Below are 13516 nucleotides of genomic sequence, written 5' to 3'. Positions count from 1 at the left end.
GTGAAGGGACAGCACAGGAGAGGAAGACCTTGAATGAGATGGGTTGACACAGCAACTGGTGTAATGGGGGTAGATGTGCTGGAGTCAGTTAGAGTGGTTCAGTACAGGGCAGGCGTCAGAGCTATCTATGAGTCACAAGTGACTCAACGGCATAAAATAAGACTTAATATCCAAGTCTCTATATGATTTGATGGCATTAAATTGTGGTGTTGACAAATAATAATGACTGTAATAGACTGCCAAAAGAATGAAGGAATCTGTTTTGGAAGAAGTGTTCTTAGAAGCAAGGATAATAAGATTCTGTCTCTTATGTTTTGGGTATACTAACAAGAGGAACCATTCTTTAGAACACAAAGCCATGCTTGGAAAAATAGAGTATCAGGGGGAAAGAAGAAGGTGTTGAGAAAGATTTCAGCAATGCATTTAAGCATATCAGAGACTCTGAGGGATGGCACAAAGATCATAAAAGGTTTCACTGTGTTGTATGTAAGTAAAAAGTAACTCAAAGCATCTATAACAACTTCACCTACTTTTTAGTATCAACTCATCCTTCCTGAGGCTTTTATGTCTGAAGGCAAAACACAATGGCAGGATTTTCACAACTTATGTCAAAAAGAATTCTCCTCACCATTCATTTCTATATTTCCTGTCTTCCCAAACCATCTGAGGATCTTTATTGTATAGTCTTTTAAAAAATTTTTTATGTGCTCTCTGTATTTTAAAAAATATTTTCTTTTTTTAAATTCATGGTTCCACATTTCTTTCCTCCACACCCCTTCTCTCAGCTTACCCTGCAATGCACCCCTTGGTTGCCATATAATATCTAATCATATATTCCTCTACAACAGTTCTTCCTCTCATCTGTCCTATTGCATTGTTCATTATCTATCCAGTCTTTCTCCAAACTCTTCCCAACCCCCCTTATCTGTCCTATTTTATACCACAGGTGGTTTTCCAATTTTTCCAGCACCATTTATTTGTTGAAGAGATAGTCATTTCCTCACTTAACTGATTTCAACTCCTTGTCGAAGATCAGTTGACCATAGATAGATGAGGTAAGTTTGGGGTTCTCAATTCTATTCCATTGATCTATGTGTTGGTTGCTGTACCAGGACCATGTTGTCTTGACCACCACAACTTTGAAGTAGGATTTGAGATCAGGGAGTGTGGTGCCTCCTATCTTTTTTCTCTATTTTATTCAATGTTTGTATTATTATGACTGAGATAGTTTACTCAGGATAATAGCCTCCAGGCTCCCCCATGTTATGTAATTTTTATGAGTTCATTGTTTTTCAATGCTATGTAACATTCCATTGTGTGATGGGCCACTGTTTTTCTATCCATTTGGTTTTTGATGGGCAGTTGGGTTGCTTCCATCTCTTTGCTATTGTGAATAACAGCAATAAACATGAATATTTGAGTCATGTCTCTGATTTCTTTAGGGTATATTCCCATTAGTGGAATTGCTGGATCAAATGGTGTTTCTAATGTCAACTTTTTAGAAAGTGCCAGACTGTCTTCCATAGTAGCTGTACCATTTTACTTTCTCACTAGTGATGAGTAAGTGTTCCAATCTCTCCACAAAATTGTCAGCATTTGTTGTATATTAAACTTTACTATTGTTTTTGGGGTGAGAGATCTCATAAGTGTTTTGATTTGCATCTCTCTGATAGCTAGAGATTTTAAACATTTTTTCATATGTATGTTTGCCATCTGAATGTCTTCTTTGATGAAATACCTATTCATATCTGCACCCACTTTGTGATTGCATTGTCTAACTTTTTCTTGTTGAGGTGCTAGAGTATTCTATAAATTTTAGATATATGCCCCTTATCAGATATTTTTTCCAATATTTTTCCCATTCTGTGTGTTTCCTTCTAACACTGTTGGAAAAGATTTTTATTTGCATAGGGATTTTATTCTTAGAAGCACCCATTCATTTCTTTTGTTCTCTCCTCATTGTAGGTTTTTCATTGGGCTTCAAAAATTATTCATGCTATGAATTAGGGCATCTAGAGTTCTTCCTAGTTTTCTCTGATGAATTCTGTATTCTTTAGTTTTACTTCCAGGTCCCTGATCCAATTTGAGTTGGTTTTTTGTATATAGTGTAAGGAGTGGGTATGCATAAGTTTTTTACGGATGGTTTTCCAGGTTTGCCAGCACCATTTGTTGAAGAGATAGTAAATTCCTCATTTCATGGGTTTGATCTCCTTGTCAAATATCAGTTGACCATAGGTAGATGAGCTATTTTCTGGGTTTTTAAATCTATTCCAGTGATCTATGTATCTGTTGCTGTACCAGTACCAAGGTTTAATTGCTACCATTTTGTTGGATTCTTTGTGCTATTGTTAATAGTTACATTGATCCATTACATTGATCCTTTCTGTGGCATCTCTGTGAAAAGGAATTCCTGCATTATTTCCTGCAACATTGGTCTTGATTTTACAAACTCCCTTAGCTTCTGCTTTTCTGAAAACATCTTAATCATATTTGATGGACAGTTTTGCTGGATACAATATTCTTGATTTAAAGATGTGGTCCCTGAGTGTTTGATTTATGTCCTGCCACCATCTTCTTACTGGCACGAAAAGATTTGAGAAAGCAAAACTTAATCTTTTTTGCTTTCCTTTATAAGTTACTATATGTTTTTCCCTAGGTGCTTTCAGAATTCTCTCCTTGCCTTTGATTCTGGCAAATTTGCTTTGTTGTTTTTCTTTTGAGGTCTCTTCTATATGGAGTTAGCTCAGCTTCTTGTATTGTCTCTCATTCTTCATTATTCTTGGAGTGGGTTGTTCTTGTAACACTTTCTCAACTTTCTCAATGCCTCATTTTGCTTCTTCATGTTCTTGGATTCCTATCACAGTCATGTTTTTCCTCCTGGTGGTGTACCACATTATTTTTAGGTTTTCTTTATTTTCTTTTATTTGTATTCTGATTTTTGCTCTAGCAGATCAGTGCAGAGAGCTTTCTCTTCTGTTTTGTTGATTCTGTTCTCCATCTCTTCAGTTCTGCTTATCTGTCCCTCCAACATGTTGACAGCTTCTGAGGCACTGGTTTTAGTATCCTTGGTTGTAATTTCTTGCTTTACTAGTGTTTCGATTAATCTATTTGTTTTTTTCTGTATTGATTTTTTTTTATTTTTTTTAAGTTCCTCAAGCTTTTGCTTGTAGAATCCTGTAATTTTTTTTCTTTGAGGTTTTTCCTTCATCCATTGGAAATATTCTATCTTTAATCTTTTGAATTATGTATCAGAGAGTTCTATCAGACTTTCTGGCTTCAAGAAATCCATTGATTCTGTGTTTTGATCACTTTTTTAGGGGTTCAGTCTTGTTTTGGTTTTGTGTAGGATGTGAGGTAGTCTGTTTCTTCCATATCAATACTCTAATAGAGTTTATTCTTGCCTGGGGCCCCAAAAGGTCCTTAGTCTGTCTACATTAGGTGGGAACTCACTGCTCCAGAAGAGGGAGAAGTAACTCCTCCTGTTTGAATTTCTCTTATGTCCCTGGGCTCGAGGGAGGACTTGCTTTTGTTTAGGCACTCAACATTCCAGTGGGGAGGTGGAGGGCAACTCACCTTGTCTGTGGTCTTTCCTTTCTATTCCTTTGGCAAAGTGCTGGATCCAAGGGTGGGAGTGGGGGATAACTGCTTCTGTTCCATCCTCTCTGATCCTGAAGTTACGTTCTTTGGTGTAGAAGGCTTGTGGTTTTCTGACTGTAACTCACTATCCTGAACTCTATTGACCTCCTTGGTCTGGAGAGTGGTGTGTGGCTAGGTTGCCTGACTCTCTTCACCACTCTCTCTGACAGTTTGCAGGAAGCACTTTGTATGTGTTCTTCTGCTCCAGGATCATGTTCCTGTGGGCCTTTCAGTTTAAGCACACTGGTGGCAAAACAAGATGAAGTCCCTGGGGTGGTGATTTCTTGACTGGATCCTGAGCATGGCCTGGAGCAGAGCTGAGTGTAGAAGTGAAGGTGCTACAAGTGTGGTCTGCCGTCCCAGAATGGGGCATCACCAGAAGGGGCGGGACAGGGGCAAGAACTGAAGACAATGTCACCTAATCAAAATAATACCAATTAATATGGCAGGTGACAGATATGCTGGTTCCTGGAGTAGATCGATGTAGAGAAATTAAGGTTCAATAAATGCTAGCTGCCATCTGAGAGGGGTCTTCACCAGGCAGGTCCTGTGTAGTAAGTTGGGTTTTTTTGGGGGGGAGGAGGGTTTGTGGGGTTTTTTTGGAGGGTGTTGTGTGTGTAGTAAGTTTTGGGATCAAGATTATTATACCTACTATGCCTCCCACTTCATTTTCAAGAAAATTTTGCTTATTCAACGTATCTTTATTTTTCAAATAAACATGCCAAAAAGGAAAGGAAAGGAATATCCTCAACCATATCAATTGACACAATGACTGCAGAAATGGGCTCAAGTATGGCAAGTGTGTCAGGATGGCCCAAGATAGGACAAGATTCAAATCTGGGCCCTGTGAGTTGTACTCAACTTGATAGCACCTAACAATAATGACATTTCATCTTGTGGTTGGCCATTGTAAATGATATTGTTTTCTTAGTTTCCTTTTCTGTAATTTCTTTATTGCTGTAAAGAAATCTCACAACAACTTGCATGTTGATCTTGTATTCTGCCACTCTACTATATTGGTCTACCAAATCTAAAGGGTGTTTTGTTGTTGTTGTTGTTGAGACTTTGGAGTTTTCTGTGTACACTATCATCTTCATATAGTGACAGTTCTAACATCTCTTTGCAAATTTAGATGCCTCTTATTTCCTTCTTTTGTCATATTGCCCTAGTAAGTACTTCAAACACAATATTGAATTGGAGTAGTATAGTGGGCATCCTTGTATGGCTCCTGTTTGCAAGAGGAATGGCTTTAGACTTTCTCAATTAAGAATGATGTTTGCTTTTTGTTTTGGATATACACTTTTCATAAAGTGAGGAAACTTGATTCTATTCCTATTTTTAGAGTATTTTAGAAAGGAAGGGGTGTTAGATTTTGTCAGAGGTGTTTTCAGCTCCAATTAGTAGGATCATGTGGTTCTTGTTCTTTGTTTTGTTAATGTGATACATTATGATTAGTTTTCATGTATTGAACCATCTTTGCATTCCTGTAATAAATCTTACTTTGTCATAATATACTTTGATATACTGTTGGATTCTATTAGCCAGGATTTTGTTAAAGATTTTTGCATCTGTGTGTATGAGAGATATTGGTCTATAGTTTTGTTTTTATTGTTTGTAATGTCTTTACCTGTTTTTTTATATTATCTTTGCTTTTATAGAATGAATATGAGAGTACTCCTTCTTTTTTGAAACAATTAAGGTAGAATTGGTAATAGTTCATTTCTGAATGTTTGGTAGAATTCACCTTTTAAGCCTTCTGAGCCAAGCCCTTGCTTTTTTTGGGGAAGTATTATGATATGCTCAATTTCTTCTTTTGTAATTGGTGTATTCTAATGTTCCACTTCTGTCTATATAAATTTGGTGAGGGTATAGGTTTCTAGGGATTTTTCCATTTCCTCTAGATTTTCATATTTATTTGAGTATAGATTTTAAAAAATATTCCATTATTAACCATTTAGTTTTAGCTTGTTCTGTTGTGATGTCACATCTTTCACTTCTTACAGAATAAAACTTCTCAGGTATCATTTTTAAAAAGCAATTCTCCATTCAAGATGATGTGGATCACAACAAATTTTGGCTAACCTTGAGGAGAATGGGAATTCCAGAACGCTTGATAGTGCTCATGTGAAACTTATACCAGGAAGCAATCCTCAGAACAAAGCAAAGAAACACTGCATAGTTTAAAATTGGGAAAAGAGTATGCCAAGGAAGTAGTCTGTCTCAGTACTTTTTCAATCTACATGCAGCACAGATAATTTGAGAGACTAGGCTGTATGAAGAGAAATGTGGCATCAGGACTGTAGGAAGATTCATCAACAACCTATGTTATGTATATGACACAACCTTTCTTGCTGAAATTGAGGAGGCCTGAAGCGCTTGCTGCAGAAGGTCAAGGTTTGTGGTCTTCACTATGGATTTAAGCTCCACATCAAGAAAACAAAGATTCTAACCACTGGGCCAATTGGCAACACTAAGATAAATGGAGAAGAGATTCAAGTTGCTAACAATTACAACTTGCTTGGTCCACAATCAGTAATCTTGGCACCAGCAGTCAGGAAATCAAAAGATCAATTTCACTGGGAAAATCTGTTGCCACAGACCTCTCCAGAATATTAAAAAGTAACAATGTCAGTCTAGAGACGACGATGCGCCTGATCCAGGCAATGGTCTTTGCAGTTACTTGCTATGCATCAGAGAGATGGACAATGACTAAGGCTGACAGAAGGAGAATTGATGTCTTTGAGTTGTGGTGCTGGAAAAGAGTCTTGAACATACCATGGACATCAAGAAAGCAAATAAGTCTGTCTTAGAGAGGGTGAAACCAAGTTTCTCTTTGGAGGCTAGGATTTTAAAGCTCCACTTCACATACTTTAGGCAGATGGCCAGGAGAGACTGGTCCTTGGAGAAGAACATCATTCTTGGAAGTGTGGAGGGACAGTGCAGAAAAGGAAGTTCCCAGATGAAATGGATTGATACAGTAACTGGGGTAATGGAAGTAGGTTTGTTGGAGTCAGTGAGATTGGCTCAGAATAGGGAAGGCTTAAGAGCTGTTGTATATAGGATATGCAGGCAAGTTGACAGCACATAATAACAATAACAACATTCAAGAAGTACAGAGAACTCCAAACACACTAGACTTCAAAAGAAAAACATCAAGACATATCATGGTCAAGTTCTTCAAAATAAGATAGTGATAAATTACTAAAAGCAGAACAAAATAAATGTCACCTACAAAGGGGAACCAATTAAATTAATATTTGACTTCTGAGTGGACCATGCCAGCAAGAAAACAATAGGATAGTGTATGCAAAAGGCTCAAAGAAAACAGTTGTCAGCTGAAGATCTTGTACGCAGTGAAGTCCATCAAATATTAATGAGAATTTAGGTAATTTGAACTTGAGGAAGTTATGAAAGGAAGGCCCATTCTACAAGAAACATTAAAAAAAGTTTTTCACCCATAGATAGCAGTGGAAAGCAGATTGATCAAGGAATCTAGCCATAAAAGAAAAAGGAATACAGCAAACTTGCAACAATAAAACCTGGCATGTCAACAACCACAGTTAATGTAAATGGCTTAAAACCATCAATTAAGAGAAAAAGAGTAGCAGAATGAATTAAAACAAACAAAGCCCATCAGTATGTTGCTTACAAGAGAAACATGAGAAAAAAGACTAAAAATCAAAGGGTGGGACAAATATGCTAAGCAAATGGTATCAACAAAACCAGGATTTAGTTCATTGAAAGGTTCAAAAAAATGGACAAACTGTTCATTTATCCACAAGGGAATTTGCTAGTCTCACCAATCTACAAAAAGATTTGCTAGTCTGGCCATTAAAGTTAGTAAATTCAGCAAGAGAATTGGAGACTTTCATCTACAGCAAAATAGAAGAAAGCATGCAATGGACGTCAAACATCAGAGAGTTGCAGCAGCATAGGCCAAATTAGAGGATCAGATACCTGACAGGAGACAGAGCTGACCTTAGGAATAGTATCCCCCACAGACCCAGAGCTAAGAACCTTTGCCCAAATTATTAGAGGGTTGGGAGTACGAGGCAAGAGCCATAAATGGCAGAACTGAGAGACTTGTAAAACTTGCCTAAAGTTGTGAGGCTCCAGGTTGAGGGCATCAAAAGAGAACATTTTAGAATCTATCCTGATTGTATCCTGTTACTAACCTGGATTCTAACCTTTTGACTATATCAATATGGTTCTATGTGATCTTTGAGCTATCACATTGGATTTGTATTGGGATGAATTAAAGAGATACGGGAACCAGAGAAACATGTATGACCTCATGGGAATTGATTTTGTGTAGTTGATGTTGTTCATGGGGACAGTTCCTCTTTGTGAAGTTGGTAAGTGTCACATAAAACTATCTCCACACAGCCCTTGATATTTCTACACTTACTTATTATTAAGGAAGCAACAGGCATCTTCAAGCATTATGAAAAAACAAAACAAGCCTTCTCCTAAAAAAGCTTATAAGATTGCAGACCCAATGAATAACTCAGAAACAGGGAGGTAGAAGAAATATGTAGATATGAGGGAACTATGGCAGCTGTGGATATCCGAGATCTTCTTTATTAAGCATGCTATCCTTCTCTAGGAACTGATCCTTTTTGATAACATACACTCAAATATTTCTTAAATCAATGGAAAAATTAATGTACATAGCCCTTTAAGTTAGAAGCCTGGTGACACATCATCAAAGCACTTGATTGCTAACTAAAAGATAACTTACTGGGAATCTTTAGTTTGACAGTGCCTGGATCCCCATTTTGAACCGTGATAGTGTCCTGGCTTGCTTCTCAAAAAGAAGCAACCCTTCTACATGCTAAATAACCAATTCTTTTTATTATTCATAAGCAGAAATGACAGTCATCTGCTCAAGTTATCCCACTAGCTGATTATTATATCATTACTGGAATGATGTATCAGGCATCAGACTTGGGATCAGCTATAAATTCCAGAGTGCTTACTTCAGTGCATGTCTTTCAGTCAGCTTTTGATGAAGCTATGTTGCACTGTCAATATCATCCCTCCAAAGGATATTGGTGGCATTTCAAGGATTATGAAGAGCAAGACAGAGTCAAACTTAAGTCAAGAGGAAAGCATAACCAAGCTCTATTTTCCAGAGACAGCATGTGTATGCCTTCCTTTTAGACCCTGGACAAAAATTTCCACCTAGAATTGTACAACAAAAGTCTGGAGAAAAACCTAGCCAAGTGAATCAAACAAAGAGCTGGAACCTTTACCAAAAGCTGTAAAATCTGAAGAGAAAAAGACTATATAAAGCATATCCAACAAACAGTGAGCACAAAAGTCCCCCATGAGAAATGAATGAGACTCCAGAGGGTTTTTATTATTATTTTCTTTTTCTTTCTTGCAATTCACATTTTTTAAAAAAAAATTTAAACTGGTTCACCTACAAAGTTTGTACACATTGCTCCTTGCACTGAATCTCCCCACCTCTCCAATCCATCACCTCTCCACCCATCAAACCATGCGACCCAATGATTACTCCCGGTCCCTCCCAGCCGCACCCCTCTGCCTTAGATCCTCATATACGTTTTACCAGTTACCTACTTCTACAATAATGGTCTTGAACAGTATTTGTCTTTATGGGACTGAGTTAGTGAGTTAAAAGAGAAGCTAGCAAGACTCCTTTTATCTACTACCATACCTTATTTCTGTGAAAAGCTTGAAAGCTTTTAAGTTTTGACATGCTTTTTTACAGCATTCTACTTTGTATATTTGGGTGTGTGTGTGTGTGTGTGTGTGTGTGTGTGTGTGTGTGTGTTTTAAGAAAGAATATTGCTCCAACCATGTTTTCTGTAAGAACATTTCTTGTGTATCTGTATGTAATCGTTAGCCTCTTGGACTTGTTCAGCCTGCCTACTTGCATGTACCATGCTATATGTGTGTAAAAAACACAATGAAGTTTTGTATAAAAAAGGAAATAGACCAACACAAAATTGTATGAACTGCTATTAATAAGTTACAAATGATGAGAGAAAGAATTTAAATTATACATAAAGAAGTACATGAATGGAAAAAAAAATAATCACAAGACAGAGAAGATACAACCAACACAGTGCTAGAAGCAACAGAAATGCATAAAAATGCAATCCAGAATGTTGTTGTTATGTGCTGTCGAGGCACTTGTGACTCATAGTGACCTTTTGTACAACAGCCCTACACCCTGTTCTATCCTGTGCCAATCACACTGCCTCTGACACACCCATCCTGATTACCCCAGTCACTGAATCAATCCACCTCATAGAGGGTCTTCCCCTCCTACGCCATCCCTCTACCCTCAAAGGACCTGTCCCTCCTTACAACATGTCCAAAGTATGTCAGACGAAGCCCCAGAATCCTCGCCTCCAAGGAGCAGCCTGGCTTAACCCTCTCCAGGATAAATCTGTTTGTTTTCTTGGCAGTTCATGGTACATTCAATACTCTTCTCCAGCACCACAGCTCAAACGCATCAACTCTCCTTCTGTCCTAATACCAAAATGTCAGAATTTTTCAACAAGTTGGAGGGACAAAAAAAAAAAAACAGCAGAGAAGAGATGTAACAGAGAAACAGAGCTAGAAGACAAGAACCTAAAAGGAAACTTACTAGAAAAAAAAGTGGATGCAACATGAAGAAAACATTAGAATAAGTTCTTATTCTTTTTTATGTGTGTAAAAAATATCTAAGAAGCTGGACTATAGAGAGAATACAACATCAGTATTATGAAAGATCTGTTAACAATCCCCAGTACAAAGATAATTCTGTCTTGCTTGTTGAAAATGAAGCTGCCTTGAAGCATGAAAAGAATAATGTTATGTATGAGTTTGGCTTAGTGGTTTGAAAAACACTAATGTAGTCATCTTCCATTTTGTAATCTGAGTATGAACAGCCAATCCATTCAAAGGGAGGTTTCTTTCCTGGAAATTCCTACATTCCTTGGAATTGAAGCCTATCTCCAGTATATTAATGGATGTTCCAGCAAAATTCTCTCTTTTCTCTCTCTCTCCCCCCCCCACTCTACCTACCCCCCAGTCATACAGGGATTATTATAATCTGATCTCAGGTTGCAGTGAAATGCAGAAACAGCTGAGATTAAAAACCCAAAAGAGAGATACATCCCTGACATTTCTGAAGCTGAAGGAAGTGAAGCTAAAATAAAATCAAGCCTCTACTTGCAATATTGAAGGATTCCATGGACAAAATATTCAAGGACATTAGAAACATTAAAATAATATGGAGGGAATATACATAATCACTATATAAAAGAGAACTAATCAGAATTCAGTTATTTGACTAGTTAAAATATGATTAAGACCCATGGCATCCAGTTGGCACTTAAGGCAATGGTGAAAAGCAAGGCTCCAGGGAATAATGGAATACTAATTGTAACATTTAAGCAAATGGATGCAACTCTAAAAATGCTTACCCATCTATGCTAAGAAATCTGGAAGAGAGCTGCTAGGCCAATTAACTGAAAGAGATCTCTATTTGTAATTATTCTAAATAAAGAAACATAACCTAGTGGACAGAAAGTGATGCTACCAAGCCAAAGGTGGGTTATTTTAATCTGCAGCCCTCAGGCCTGCTTTAATTGTTTTTGATTAAGCATTCTTCTAAGTGGTATTGCACTGGTCTGTCCATTTGCTGTACAGAGGTAACTCATGGTTGCTGTGATGCTGAACACTGTGGCACTGATGTGTCAAATGTGATAATGGTTACCCACGGTGGATAGTGTTTGGTGGAGCTCCCGATTAAAACAAGCTAGGAAGCAGGAGTGGCATCCACTTCCGAAAAAGCTTGGCTCCGGAAATCCTATGAACTTGAAGAAATGATGAAAGTTATATAAGTGTTCAGGTCTTTTGTTCATAGGGTCGCTATGAATCGTCTGTGACTGGATGGCACTTAACAACAACAAAATGTGGAAAATATTGGGCAAAATAAAAAAAATATCCTAAGTAAATAAAGTTTTGCTGAAGATAATTTTAAAAGCCCTGGAGTATTATGTTGAGTGAAATAACTTAGTCACAAAAGGATAAATACTGTTGAAGACCATTGTTATAAAAATAGGATGGTTAAGGGAAGAGGGAGAATGGGCAGAGAGAACAGAAAAAGAATGGATAGATAATGAGCATTGTACTGCAACAGGTGAAGGACAGGTCACTCTGAAATGAATGAACAATCAGGCTATGTGTATTGTAATTAACAATCTGAAACACTACTATTTGAATGGGAAGATGAGGAAAAGAAAACAAAATGAAATGTGTATGAATGATTGAATGAAAAAATAAATTTCTTTATAAAGTTTGATTTACATCACTATTTTAAAAAATGCTTGGAGCTGTACAGCAGTAGGAAACTAATAGAAATTCAAGCCAGACTCAGAAAAGGCAATAGAAAGAGGGTTATCATTGTGCTGATGTCAGATAAATTTTGGATGGAAACAGAAAATCGCACAAAGATGTTTATTTGTATTTTATTGATTATGCAGAGGCATTTGACTGTTTGCAAACAAGGGAAATTTCATAACATTTAATTGTGCTCATTTTGAATTTGCACAAAGTCATTTAAACAGAACAAGAGAATAATGCATGGTTTGAAATCAGGAAATGAGTCTGTCAGGATTGTATCCTTTCACCATACTAATTAAATCTGTATGCTGAACAAATAATCCAAGAAAATGGGTTCTATGAAGAAGAATATGAATCAGGACGAGAGGAAAGCTCATTAAGTATCTGTAGTATGTAGATGAGCTGCAATAAAATAATGCAGATAGATCAGTGAAGCAAGTGATGTTATAAAAGAAATCCCAGGGCTGGTGTTAGCGATTTCTAGATTGCCATGGTTTGAGAGGTAAAAGAGATGTGAGGAGGTGAAGTATGAAGTTTCCATTATTCAAGGGCAGGGTATATTTATCTTACAAAATTTGCTAATTTTAACATCTATTACAGAGTGGATAATAAATAAGGACTCTTTACTGAGTAATGGTGCAAAAGAATGAGTTGTCTCTTCCCTAGAGGTATCCTTCAAGAGAATTTATTAGATCAAAAAGACAACATCAGGTAATTCTGGAAAATTTCTTTTAATGTAGAGAAAGAATCATGAAAAATATATAAGCTTGGGGAAGAAAAGCAGGTGTTGCTGTGACTCAGTGTTTTGGTTCTTTTATTGCCTGCCAAATTGGACTAAGCTTAAAATAGTTTTGTAGCTACCAGTATTCTGGATTTTGGAAGCATGACTTGCTCTTTGCCTGATTTTAGTACCATAATTTGCCAATTGTCTAAATTGACCTGAATTGCATCTTGGAAAAGTTGATTTTTTTTTCTGTTGTAAAAACGGAGTGCTACTTTTGCCAAGTCAGTGTATCCTACAGTTTAATGAAATCAGTTACATCAATCCTGTAATGCAATCATTACCAACATAAATTATCACTATTTCCATGCACCAAATCAGAAACTAAGTAATAGTTAAATAACGATCCCCTTCTTTCTCCTTCTATCAGTCAAGTCATTGCTGTAGAGTAGGAACTGACTCATAGATGACGTTCACAGGTAGTTTTGGAGGCTGTAAATCTCATGGGAGGAGATTGACCACCTTTGCTCCATAAAGTGGCTGATGCATTCAAACTGCCAGAGAGATGTGGCCTTTTGACAACAGTACAATTCTCTTCTAAACTTAGCTCTGTTAAACCTTGATCTGTATGCACATGTCTATTCTAAGTAGTCCTTGTTAGTGAGTCCATAGAAGACCATCTTTCTGAATAATTTCTTTTGTTCAGTATAATATTTTTTAAATTTTATTTTATTGATTTTAATGAACAATTAAAGAGATTTTGGATTTCCATTCATTCATTGTTGCACTTTTCTC

General features: G+C 37.0%; 1 pseudogene; it reads left to right on the top strand.

Annotated features, from left to right (window-relative positions):
- Positions 1-7963: 7963 nt before the first annotated feature.
- The window catches only part of LOC102871377, a 28188-nt pseudogene continuing 22635 nt past the window's right edge, over positions 7964-13516 (top strand).

Source organism: Elephantulus edwardii, unplaced genomic scaffold, assembly GCF_000299155.1.
Source record: "Elephantulus edwardii isolate Elephantulus edwardi_28Jun2011 unplaced genomic scaffold, EleEdw1.0 scaffold00083, whole genome shotgun sequence".
Lineage (NCBI taxonomy): Eukaryota > Metazoa > Chordata > Mammalia > Macroscelidea > Macroscelididae > Elephantulus > Elephantulus edwardii.
This window is presented reverse-complemented; position numbering and strand designations above follow the sequence as displayed.